Source organism: Amblyomma maculatum, chromosome 7 (assembly GCF_055883805.1).
Source record: "Amblyomma maculatum isolate TAMU_Amacu chromosome 7, ASM5588380v1, whole genome shotgun sequence".
Classification (NCBI taxonomy): Eukaryota; Metazoa; Arthropoda; class Arachnida; order Ixodida; family Ixodidae; genus Amblyomma; species Amblyomma maculatum.
Genome location: NC_139350.1, coordinates 27,909,844 through 27,922,915, shown reverse-complemented (window position 1 = coordinate 27,922,915; position 13,072 = coordinate 27,909,844). Strand labels below are relative to the sequence as shown.

The following is a 13,072-nucleotide window of genomic DNA, read 5'->3' as shown; positions in this document are numbered from 1 at the left end:
GGTTTATCGGTAGGTTGTATAAGAAAAGTATCAGACCAGTACAGAAGCCCATACATCTTATAGGTTGATACATGCTTGTCTTGTAGACCACTACATATTGGTTCATGTGTCTGATACATCAGTATGCCTTTGTTTATGGGTCTTACATGCAGGATCAGTCAGTTGGAGATTTTAGGTCTTTTTCATTGCTTCCTTTTCCATCTCGGACCCATCCCCGAAACTCACGCATTCATCCTGTTTATTGAGTGTTGCCGTAATATACAATATTAGCCGCAATAACAATTGAGAACGCCGCGACACAAAGTATTCTCACTTAATTCTGGGCGCGGTCTCAACAAACTACGTACGGTTGGAGCAGCAAGACGCGCGCGCTGTTGCTACTGGATCACTGAATGGAGATGGGAAAGCACGCGGATATAGCACGGCTCTGTCGGGGCCCAGCTGAGTCACAATCACCTACATGTGCAGAGCAGGGCGGTGAAATGGATTGAGAGGCACGCGTCCAAGCAACTGCAACCGCCGCCGAAGCGAGAGGAGTCGACATCGAGCACGCGACGAGTAGGACTTTAGACGAGTACGGCTCGAGCTGCCGCCGCGGTAGCGCGATGCAGGCGGTGCTTCGCAGCGGAGAGGTAGGTCATAGGTTTCCTTTCTCTCACTCCTACTCCCGCGCAAGCGTTCCCGTGCTGGCCTCTCTCATCCTCCTTTCCACCTCTCCTCTGGGCGCGCATGCGCAGCTCCGTAGAAGCATTGGCGCTGGCGCGATCGCTCATGGGCTAGCGGCAGTTCGGTCGGTGCCCTGTGTTTATAAGTTTTCGCCGTTTTTCGGGGTGCTTCTCGGGGATATCAACGTTCCAGCGCACGTTCAGCTTTTGATCAGGTGCGTGTGCATCACTTACAACTTCGGGCTGACGTTTATACTTTGTCAGTGTATGATGGGGCTTTGCGCTGCAGAATGCCGTTGCCTGCGTGCCAACAAAGGAATTTGAATCGCGCAGTGTGTTATAACGCAGTGCCGAGTTTGAAAGTTGTCGGTACGATTTCTTGAAAGTATTGATGGAACTTTTTAGCGTTAGTCTGTTTTCGAATGTCATGCGCACTGTGTTCAAGTGGCAGAACCTGGGGTGAGGCGCAAGACGGAATGTTGGTTCAGCAGCTACCTCGGCGTTCAATAATGGCGGCGCCTCGCCTTACTGCCTCGGCATTACAGTGAACTGTACTCCGCATGAATACGCGCGCAATCGCGGTTGCCGGTATATATGTGGGCCGATTTTTTGAAGTCGTGGTGGTGTCGCGCTCTTAGAGTCGCTTATTTTTCAAGCTGTAACGCAATTTTTTATTTCTTTCAGGTGCCTTAGTATTGGAGAGACTACATCATCGGGCCGAAGTCCGCATTTTTGGAATCGAGGGCTATCTGGATGCAGTCAATGTTTGGATTATGTGCCAGTATGCATTGCCGCTGTCATTGTGGATTAAAATGTGTATACATGCACCTGCTGCGTAAATCTATCCCTAGAAAATTGAACATAGCTGCCCTCTCCCTTCAGGTGTGCAGAGAGGTAAACACACGCAGGCACTCGATGAGACCAATATTCCATAGGGCCTACAAAACCAATAGGAAGCCTACTGGTTTTGTAGATCTATCAGATTATTGACAGCTATCGGTGTACTAGCATTACAGACCTATCTGTTTTACCAGATGCCATAGGACCGATAAAACCATAACCTATACGACCAGTAAACAATTGACCTATAAAACCAATACTCCAGCAGACCTGTAAAACCAATAGGCTAGTACAACCCATACGAACAATACTCTGGCATACCTATAAAACCAATATCAATAATCTGATAGGCTATTAGTTTTCTATTGGATTTTTTTGCTAGGGTACAGCGAACGAAGTGTTAGTGACCCTAGCTCTGAGAGCTCGGGTGGTTGTTTAGATGATCTGCTCCAATTAGCCCAGAAACTAGCAAACGGCGTGCGAAAAAAACGTTTCACTAAAGGCACTTTCTTCGGTGCTCAAGTTGAAGACGCACACATGCTTCGCAGAGCTGCCTTCCGATGCACGAACTCTGCTTAAAACGCCGCAGACGCACACATGCTTCGCAGAGCTGCCTTTCGATGCACGAACTCTGCTTAAAACGCCGCGTTCTGCTGAGATAAAAAGTTGTACTGGGGGATCGTACATCCACTTCGAAATCGCGGAGCTTGAAAAGCATCTTGGGTAAATTGCCTGACAGAGCATTACTCCCGCAGAGCATCGGACTAATGTTTTTTATTGATGGCCTTCCACTCGCTAAAAGCTCCCAAAGTCAATTTTGGCCAATCCTTGGCAGAGCAGATGACCTCCCAGGTACTGGTGTTTTCCTTGTAGGATGCTATCATGGCTACAAGTAACCTGCTTCCTTAAATGATTACCTTGGCCCATTAGTCTCTGACTTACTAGAACTTTTGAATGAAGGCATTCAAGTTGGCGACAGGACATATTCAGTAACTATCAAGGGATTTGTGTGTGACGCCCCAGCACGAGCTTTCATTTTAAGCACTAAGCTACACTCAGGTTATTATGGCTGTGGAGAGTATGTGGATGGGAGAGTAGTGTTCCCAGAGACAGAGGCGCCATTGCGTACTGACAGTGACTTTGCCCAAAAGCTCGGGAAGAACACCATGTTGCAGATACCCCTCTCTCTGCATTGCCAATTGGCTTAGTTTCACAATTTTCATTGAACTACATGCATTTGGTTTATATTGGAGTGACAAAAAAATTGGTATTAATGTGGATGCGAGGTTCATTGGCACATCGTTTGCCTTCTTCTTCAGTTGACAAAATCTCACAACAGCTGCTTGTGCTGGCAGGCACCCAGTGTGAGGAGTTTGCTCGTAAAGCACGATCCTTAAGGGATATTGACAGGTGGAAAGCAACTGAATTGCGTTGCTTTCTTCTCTACTTTGGCCCTTCAGTACTACATCATGTGTTGCCCAGAAAGCTGTGCTCTCATTTCCTAATTTTACATGTTTCAATAACTATTATTCATGCACTGACATGTGTCGTCAGTATTGTAACTATGCAAAAGACCTCCTTGTTTGCTTTGTTACGCAATTCAATGCACTGTATGGAAAACAGAACCTTTAATACAATGTTCATTCATTGGTGCATTTGTGTGATGATGCTGTCAACTATGGTGCACTTGACAATTTTAGTGCATTTCCTGCCTAGGATTACATGAACACCTGAAGAAGTTAAACACTCTAAGAGGCCACTAGAGCAGCTTGGTAATTGCAGTGCTGAACGTATGGCTACTGCAACCTTCCTTAATGTAAAGGAGCAATCTCAGCAAGAAGTAAAATACTCTCAGACACACAGCAACGGCCCACTGGCAGAACATTGCTTTGGTCCACAGTTTCATATTGCAACTCTGCCACACTTCACTTTGAGGACATCACTGGGCAACAACATTTGCATTGTGACTGATTCAACTGTGGTCATGATCGTAAACTTTGCTCATGATGATCATGGGCACAAAGTGATAAATGGAAAAGAGCTGAAGGTTCTTGGTGATTTGTACACAACTCCCTGTGCATCATCCAAATTGGGAATTTTCATTGTAAGAGAAACTGACAGGCCTGTTCAGTCATGGAAGGTCACTGACATCAAAACAAAGTGTGTCCTGATACCTTTTGGAGAGTCTACTATGCCATTTTTCCACTTATTCATTTATACAGCACTTGAATGGATCCTACAAGCACTGAATGGGCAGTTGTTTACTTTGAGTGTAATTGTGCATGAAACTGCTGTACTCTTTCTGATCTTGATATTATGTGCCTGTGAAGTAGGTGCATTTAGTTTGATATTTGCCTTGTGTGCATGCGACAGGCTGTATGTCCCCTTTATCAAAAACCTTTGTGAATGTTCACCTGTTGGCATGGTGTGAATTATGTGCTGCACCTTTGTAGAATGCTTGCTATCCTGTTACCTTGTATTGCTACATGTGGCAAATTATTTGTACTGTGGTCTGCCCACTGCATTGAGATATTTGTTTTTTTTTTGTGTATGTGTGGGTGTGTGTGTGTATGTGCCTTTAAATGGCACTAGTGGCACCCCTCTCAATGCAGTGTATGTGCACATGTGGAATGGTTAGATGTGAAATGTACATAAATTAACAGAAATGCTGTTCTGGTATGTGTAGGCAGTTCATTTCAGTGGTTATTATGTAAGTCTTTTATCTGTACATTTGTGATGTTGGCACACATCTAAGATATGTGCCTATGTGTTGTACATATTCTGTGGCATCTTTTTGTGTGTTCATTTATGGTTGCTGGTATACCAGACTGAAGTCGGTTGTATCTCATTTAATAGTGTTTTTGCTCAGCTTGCAAGGATATAAGGGTATCTGTGACATTTTACTTGTGACTTTTCCTCCTGATCCTAGTACAGTGACAGCACACAGACATATCCATGTGCTATGGGATGTTAGTGCATGTTCTGCATCAGAATTTTTAATTTCATCTCTGGGTGTGAAAAGTGCCCTTTCTTCAGGAAGCCAACTTGATTAGCAGTAATTTTGTTTGATGTATCTATCTCTTAATAGGATATGTATGCTATAGTGCATTTTGTGGAAGAAAACAGTGTTGCTGTGATGGCATCCAACTGACTTGTAGAAAATGCCACAAAATGCCTTTGGCCCACAACAAAAAATACTGCACTTATCCAAAAGCTTGTGAAGACATGACTGGAACTTGACGTCAATTCTTCTGAAGTGTATGATGTCAAGGTGATCAGGAAAACAGGTATGACACAGACAGCATTGACAACTAATCTTCATAAATTGTGACCTTCTATTGTTCTTGAATATGTGAAGTTAGGTATGAAGTTATAGCAAATGTAATGTGCCATTGGGACTATATAATTAGGACTTTCATCCTCCTCATGGTTTTGCAGAATATTCTTGTTCTTAAGACTGATATGCTATAGTTTGATACAACTCAAGAAAAAAAAGTGGCAGGTGCCACTCAAAGGAGGCCGTTCAGCAATGACGTCTACTGGTTTTTAAAATTATTATGGTTAATCCTTTGATATCTTTTATTGTCTTGTACTGAGCTCTTGTTTTCCTCAATTGGCTGTTGTCCTCAACTGCTTGGCACTGTGTGTTACTGCACTCCAATGCACTCCAAGGCAGACAAAGGTCCACCTCCTTCCCTTTCACTCCTAGCCTTTCTGTGGAGCCACAAAAGCTGTCTATGAATATAACACCTCTAAGTGGAGCCTTGTTTAATGATTTTAGGGGCAAGACCCAGTGTTTTCTTGAGTTCTATTTGACTATAGCAGTTGCACAATTGGTTAGTAAATGTATGCCATAAATTGAATTGTTGCAATTCTTTATACTTCTACAATAGTATAAAAATATAAAATTACATTAATGAGGAAAGCGGCACATATTTGACATTGCCAAGCTTTGGCTTTATTATTTATAAGTGTCACTCTCTATTTCAGCATTGTATGATGAAGCAAGGTCAAAACTGCCAAGAGCAGAATAGATTGATGATGAGAGTGCAACAACGGATCAAGGTGAGTGTGTCTTTAATTATGCTAAAGATACCTTTGCCTAACATTCCAATGGTTTTCACAGAGAAAGGAAGAGGCAAGCGGCGAAGGATAATTTTGAAACCATACTCATCTGACGAGTTGGATCAGTCAGAAGTGGGAGCAGAGGAACTTGATGTACCAGAGGCACCACTTCAGTTGCGAAGGTAGGTAATTGTTATGTATAATGTAATGTGGCTGATTTTTACATTTGGTATCTTTAACAGGAGTGCTCTGATAAGAGAGGAGAAGAATGGTAAGTTTATTTGCATTTGACACATGTTGCTACTTTGTTGGAGGCAAGTCTGAAACTTGAGACTCATCAGTAGGGAATAATTTTGAATGTTCTGCGTTAACAGGGGAGGGCTATTAAAGTGTTCTAGACCTTTTGTTTTGCTTAGATATCTGTTACCTCAGTATTCACAAACTTTTGGAGCCTTTAAACTTCAGGATTGGATACCACGGTACGGTGACCTTTGGCAAATTTTTTTTTCCAAACTCATGCAAACATGTTTACTTTCCTCCATTACTCTTCAAACTGTGTTCATTTGCTTTTCAAGGTTAGTAGTGAAAGGTTTGCTGGGCTGCAATGCACGCAGACATGGATGAAAGACAAAAGCCCACATAAATGGGTATTTTCCTTTAGTTCTCGTCCATGTGCACTGCAGTGTAAGAATGAAGCCACACTGTCTTGCCCACTTAGCATCCTCTTGAAACTTCATTTGCTTATGGAGAATGATGGAACTGACAACCATACTATATACATGTCTTTTGGTTTCCCAATACCCAATATAGGAAACAAGCTATGTGCAGCATCTTCCTCTAATCCTGGTAAGAAGTTAACTGCAGGTACTGTTTTGAGAGCCCTCATAAGATATACATTTTATGTCAAAATGTGCAGGAGAAAGTCATTTAGCATTGGCTGCCTTACCTGAGCCACACCGTACTGGTGAGGGATGCCCATTTTGCATAATACTGTTTCGTTAGATATTGTAAATATTGGTAGTTTTGTTACTTCAAGCTTTTTCTTGTTTTATTTTCTTGCAGATTCACTACAGCATGCAGCATTTCATTTTGAAGGTAATAGAAGATGGTCTCGTGACATACTTTTTGGCTGATACTGGTGACATGGGCATCTCTTTTTATGCTTTTGACATGATAGTGAAGAAAGCTACTTGCATGCTATTCTTTTGTCTGAGCCTTGCCATAAAGGTAAAAGATTAATTTTGCATGACACTGTCTTAATAAACTTTTGTATACATGTAGTTTCATATATTATTTTTGTTTTCATGCAAATTAGTTGCTGCAGCTTGTGTATGACTGTTTCAATGGCTATAAGTGAGACATCTTGATGGCTCGGTCTTGAAATAGCTTCAGTGTTGAGGTAAGAACACTGTTTGCAAAATGCTGCTGAGCTGCCTTTGTTCGAATTATATCTTCTGTTCATAGTGTATCTGATTTATGAAGTAATTAGATAGTTAAACTGTAGGGTGTTATATAGTAGTAATAGAGGCATCACAAACACTAATCACTGTTTATAACTGTATTCACTTTTTGTAGGAAGCCGCTAACATCGTCAGTGGCCTCTTGCTTCTCAGGTACAAGCACATTTGTGAGTGGCATTTTGAGGTTCTGCTGCTGACTTTTTTTCCTTTGTTGTCTCTCTTTTTTTTTGTTCCTCACAGACCCGCCGCAGGGACTTCGGTTCAGTCGACAAGGTGAGCAATAGGCTGTCATGCATCCTCAGATATTTGTGTAATAGTGCCTCTCTAGGTGGCTGCCAATAACTACTTGCTTGCAGATTCACCCATATATTGATGAAGGCCAGTAGCACAAATTTAGTGTCCTTCAATGTGATGTGCCTCACAGCAAGCAGTGCAGATTTTGTAATTGAAATCCATTTATCATCTGTTTAACCAGATATTGTTACTGATCCTCATAAAGAGCATTGCAATAATAGCACCAAATTTGCTTGCCAATAACTGAACCAAATATCTTTCGATATCAGCAAATAATACTGCAGTCAGATTTGATGCACTGTAATTTCATGCTCTTTGAACTGGCAGTAGTCATCATAACCATCTGTGGACTGAAGTATGAGTTTGTTCTTTCAGGTGAAATGAGCAGAGCTCGATCAGTCAACCTCACACATGAAGAAGGTATCTGAGAGGAATCTTATGCTCATTTCTTTCTGAAATCTTGCAAACATTAATTTTTTTTTCATGAAAGGTCTTGTCAGTAGTACATAAAGCATAACCCCCACCCCCACCCATACCCTCACCCCCACCCTTAACCGCTCCCCCACCACATCCATGAAGCAACTTAGTTCTGCCGCAAGGTAAGCGCCTACCGTAAGCAGAAATAAAGGCGTAATAAAAAAAATATTTTTGTGCAGAGCCTTGGGTGTCACAAACAGACGAAAGTTGCCGTGGTGAGTCAGAACGGCTCATGCTTGCATGCTGCAGCTTGCATGTATACATTCTGTATGCAATAGGACTGAGCCAGTACGCAAAGACTGCAGGTAACATTAATTTTTGCTTTTAACATTTAGGAAATGAAGAAACCTCGGAGTCCTTTGGGAAAAGGGAGATGGCTTGTAAGTGCTCTTGAAATGATGCTTGTTTTCTACTCATTTTGTGCCAAATTTTGTATATAAATGTAGTACTGTATCTATGTCTGTTGAACCATTATTTAGCTCTATTTGCTTCCTGCTTTATTTTTGCTCTCGCCAGTGCCTAATTTTTTCAGCTTTATTTTATTTCACTTGTTTAACCTGTTGGCATCTGCAAAAACACCAGCAGTTTTAGTTTTCCATCTGGCCAGCTTTTGCTTTATATTCATTGTTAGGGAAACAATGCCAATTGGTATATGAAAGATTGAAGAAATATTTACAGGACAGCTTTTCATGCATTGTGTGCATACTTATTTTTAGTATAGTCACTTTGTATCCTTTGTCAGTGGTTGCTTTATCATATTGCTCTTTGTTACATTCAGTGCTTTACTTTTCATGTTTCAGTGACTACAAAGGCCATACTGAAAGAACTCGCATTTATCAAAGAACAGAATAACCAGATTCTGAAAGCTCTGTGCCAGCGGCACGTAGACACTGAGATTTGGGAGCCACTGCCTGAAAGTGTTTTTCCTTTGGTCGCTCTCGTTGGCGTGGATGAACTTGAAGACAACATCAAAAAAACACGGCTAGCTCGCAAGGAACTGGTGAGTGCTGTTAATTTATAGTCGGCGAACCATAATTTGTGCCAATTTTTTAGTAGTGCAAGAAGCTATCCCTTATTGGTGGGAGCAATGTTCGTACCACGACGGCAAACATTATGAAATACCTGTTTCATGACTGCGTTGGTATCCTGTTCAGTCTTTATGGACAGAAGGGGAAGAGGCATCTGCTTGGCACTGAGCTGTATCAAGTAATAGTGGGTAAGTGAATCCTGCATTTGTGTTTTGTAGTTATTAGGCATTGCCCTAGTAATCTGCCTGCTATCAATTCACTTGTTTATTTAAAATTTTTAAATAAACATTTGAAACATAATACCACATAGCCCAGTATGGTAGTTCATTGATGAGGTAAAAATTGAAGACTACTGGCACCAAGTTTTGTGCATGCCAGAGTGTGTTGTTACATTTTGGACAACTTAGTTGTGTGTTTGCACTTCTGTGAATACTTTCAGTTATCAGTAGAATTTACTCAGTGCTATTTATCACCCCTGTTGACTTGTGTTCTACAGAGTCCATTCAAAAACATCCCACTACTCCTTTGGCATGTGACACAGACATTCGTGCTGGGATAATGGCCTGGCTAAAGAACTGCCAGGCTCACCTGAACACTGCAGAAAAAAGGTGCGCATTTTTGTATATATTGTTTGAAGATGACTTTTTGTTCTGTGCACCTTTTTTGCCTACAGCAAAGTGGACATGTGCAATATAGAGCTTAATGATTAGATAAATGATTATCTAAAAGCTATTAGTGAACATTGCTGATTACTTATTACCATGTCATTTCTCACAAGCTTTTTCTGCAGAGATGGCATTGTCGTTGCCTATAAATTTGAAATTAAACTTTCGTATAGCTAGTTTATGATCAGACGTGAAAATCTGCAATATTCTATTTCTGTACTTGTCATATAGCACATCTTTTAGTTTCAAAAGGTGCTGTAAATATTTTATTGAGTAATGTGCTGTAATTAATATTTTATAGTCGACGACTGCAACACCGCATGTTTCACTGCAACATGCTTCATACAACTAATGTATATGAACTCCTGAAATTTTGGTTGCATCATCGCAACAGATTGCTCGATTTTTCAGACTTCATTCGCATTCCCTGCTGCACTACTGCTAATTGCCATGCCTCCATATAATATGTATTGTGGAGGGTCATTATTCCAGGCTTCAGGTCAAAAATGTGATTATATAAAGAAAGTTTTAAGCTTGAAATATGGGGCCCTGTATGCAGTGTGACGCAGTAGCTGCACATATCGGCTCAACGAACTGGCAGTGGCAGGTTTGTTTTCATGTCTAGACTGTCTAAGCCAGCGTGTTGGCCCTCGAGGTGCCGGTACAGCCATCGAACGCTGGTTACCGCCTGTCTGTGTAAGCATTGTGCGGCATGACTGTCAAGCATCAGACTGGGCTTCTGACCCGTTCCTCCATCATAGTGGAAATTAGAAGCTTATCTAAAGTGATTTCTTCTACAAAATTTCATTTTCTGTTCGTTTCTACATGCCCTACAGAGGCCAAAAAGTCGGGTTGACAACTATATTATTATTATTATTTAGGGCATATTTTTAGCACTTTACTGAAACATGGAGGCAATACTTCATTCTATGTAACATAAGCATGTAAGGGAACTCATTTGTAATGTGGCTTGTGACTGCTTTAATTTGTTTTGTGCCATTTTGTACTGTTTTGCTTCCTTGAGCTTGTCTGAACATCTATTCTGCATCAGGTCTGGTGCCATTCCAAACAGTGAATGATGTGTTCGAAAATGCCTTTGTGTGACTGAGCTTGTCACGTTTATGGTAACTTTATGCATTGGCATTTGTGCATTCTGCTAAATGTTTCAGTTCAGTGTAGACTTCATTGCATCTACGGTTAGCTGTAAGCCATTTTTTTATGCAGGACTACCTGTGTGGATGGTTCTGTTTGCATTTATGGTAAGCCAGTGCATTTTGATTAGGCATCAGTGGCCTCGGCTCTCTTAAAGGTTGTTTTGTTTGTGCAGGTTGATTTAAATTTGCTTTCAAAGCACTCTGGAAGACATAAGTTGTCACACAGAGCTTAGACTCCAAACTTCGTAATGCAAGTTGCCAAAATTTTTTTTCTTTTCATGCAGGACCAATTGTGCGGAATAGCTTTTTTTGATTTACTGAGTTGATGGTAGGTCGGTACGTATTAAATTGATGCCAGTCACCTGAACTCATTCTTTTGTATCTGTGCAGGTCAATAAATATTTTTGTCTCTAATGCCGCCAAGGAAGGTAGCTCGTAATGTTTATGGTAAGTCAGTGCACTTAGCTCAAATGCCACTACTTGCAGCTCACTTTATAATTTTGTGTATCTTTTCAAGCTGTGGAATTTTTTTTTCTTGCAGGACCCCATGTGTGGATGGTTCTGTTTGCATTTATGGAAAGCCAGTGCATTTTGATTAGGCGTCTGTGGCCTCGGCTCTCTTAAAAGTTGTTTTGTTTGTGCAGGTTGATCGAAATTTGTTTTCAAAGCACTCTGGAAGATGTGGTAAGTCGTCGCACACAGCTTAGACTGCACACTTCATGATGCAAGTTGCCAAAAATTTTTTCTTTTCATGCAGGACCAATTGTGCAGAATAGCTTTTTAGGATTTACTGAGTTGATGGTCGGTCGGTGTGTTTTAAATTGATTCCAGTCACCTGAACTCATTATTTTGTATCTGTGCAGGTCAATTAATATTTTTGTCTCCAACGCCGCCAGGGAAGTCAGCTCTTAATGTTTATGGTAAGTCAGTGCACTTAGCTCAAATGCCACTACTTGCAGCTAACTTCATAATTTTGTGTATCGTTGCAAGCTGTGGAATTTTTTTTTTTCTTGCAGGACCCCCCGTGTGGATGGTTCTGTTTGCATTTATGGTAAGCCCGTGCATTTTGATTAGGCGTCGGTGGCCTCAGCTCTCTTAAAGGTAGTTTTGTTTGTGCAGGTTGATTGAAATTTGTTTTCAAAGCACTCTGGAAGAAGTGGTAAGTCATCGCACACAGCTTAGACTCCACACTTCGTGGTGCAAGCTGCAAAAATTAGTTTCTTTTCATGCAGGAACCATCGTGTGGAGTTGCTTTCGGCTTTACTGAGTTGACGGTAGGTCGCTGCGTTTTACCATCGGTGCATTTTGAACTGATGCCAATTGCCTCAACTTATTTTGATATTTTCAATCTGCAGGTCAATTAAAATTTTGTTTCCAGGACCACCAGGAAAGGCAGTTACTAATATTTATGATAAGCTTAGCTACCACTACCTTTAGCTCCCTTCATAGTTGTGTATCTCTGCAAGTTGCGGGAGTTTTGTTTTCATGCAGGACCTCCTCAGTGGACGGGTCTGATTGATTTCACTCCGGTAAGCCACCGCACTGTGCATAGATGCCAATGACCTGAAGTTTCTTTTTTTGTGCCTGTGCAGGTCATTTGGCTTTTTTTCCTTCTGCAGAAGATGCTCAACTGCTGCAACAAAATATATAGTGCTAATTAATTTGACAGTTGCTTTTTGTACATTCAGTGCAATAAAAACATTACGCAGACTGGAGAAGCATGTGTTCTTGGCGCACTAGCATGTGTGTTCACATTGAGTGTAGAATTGTAGCCCTCAGTTCCTCATGTGAAGTCACATGTACAGCGCATTGCTTGACGAACAAGTTTTTTCTCAATTTATTCTAAAGTACTTAAGCTAAACAAAATTGGAAAAAAATGGGTGAATTGCTGAAGGTTTGAATCTTGAGCAGCGAACAGGCACAGCAGGAGATGGCACAATATCGATAGACGATATAGACGCACCAATAAAATTTGCAAGATTATTTAAAGACATCTACTAGCACAGCTATAGTACAGCTAGAGCTAGAAGCAATGTCTAAAACTGGTATAAAAGTTTTCTAGGTAAGAGGTTCTCAAGACTTCTACTAGCGTAGCGTTAGCACAGCTATTCCGGAGCTACAGGAAGGCTTGTAGCCTTGGGGTCTAGAGAACGCCTCAGCTGAAAATTCTTTTAGAAGTGCCCATTTCTTGGCTTAGACATTTACTACATGTCAATTAGCTCTTTTTCTGTTTCGTGGGATGTCACCTTAACTCCCGCATATCCGCACTGAGGCATGTGCTGAGTGCCTCGTTCTGGCATGCCGGTGCTCTTGACCACCAGTACATTACAGCCAGAGCCACAGGTGTGCCCGCCATACTGCCCGTGAGCCAGATGTGCTCTGCACGATGGGGTGCACTCGTGTCCAATGTTTGGTGTCCTTACA

General features: G+C 41.5%; 1 long non-coding RNA gene across 1 annotated transcript; it reads left to right on the top strand.

The window, feature by feature from the left end:
- Positions 1 to 11,774: 11,774 nt before the first annotated feature.
- On the top strand, positions 11,775 to 12,202 carry LOC146182870 (uncharacterized). Its single transcript, XR_014708437.1, has 3 exons — positions 11,775 to 11,807; positions 11,881 to 11,922; positions 12,004 to 12,202. It is a non-coding gene; the product is annotated as an uncharacterized LOC146182870 (long non-coding RNA).
- The last annotated feature ends 870 nt before the right edge of the window (positions 12,203 to 13,072 follow it).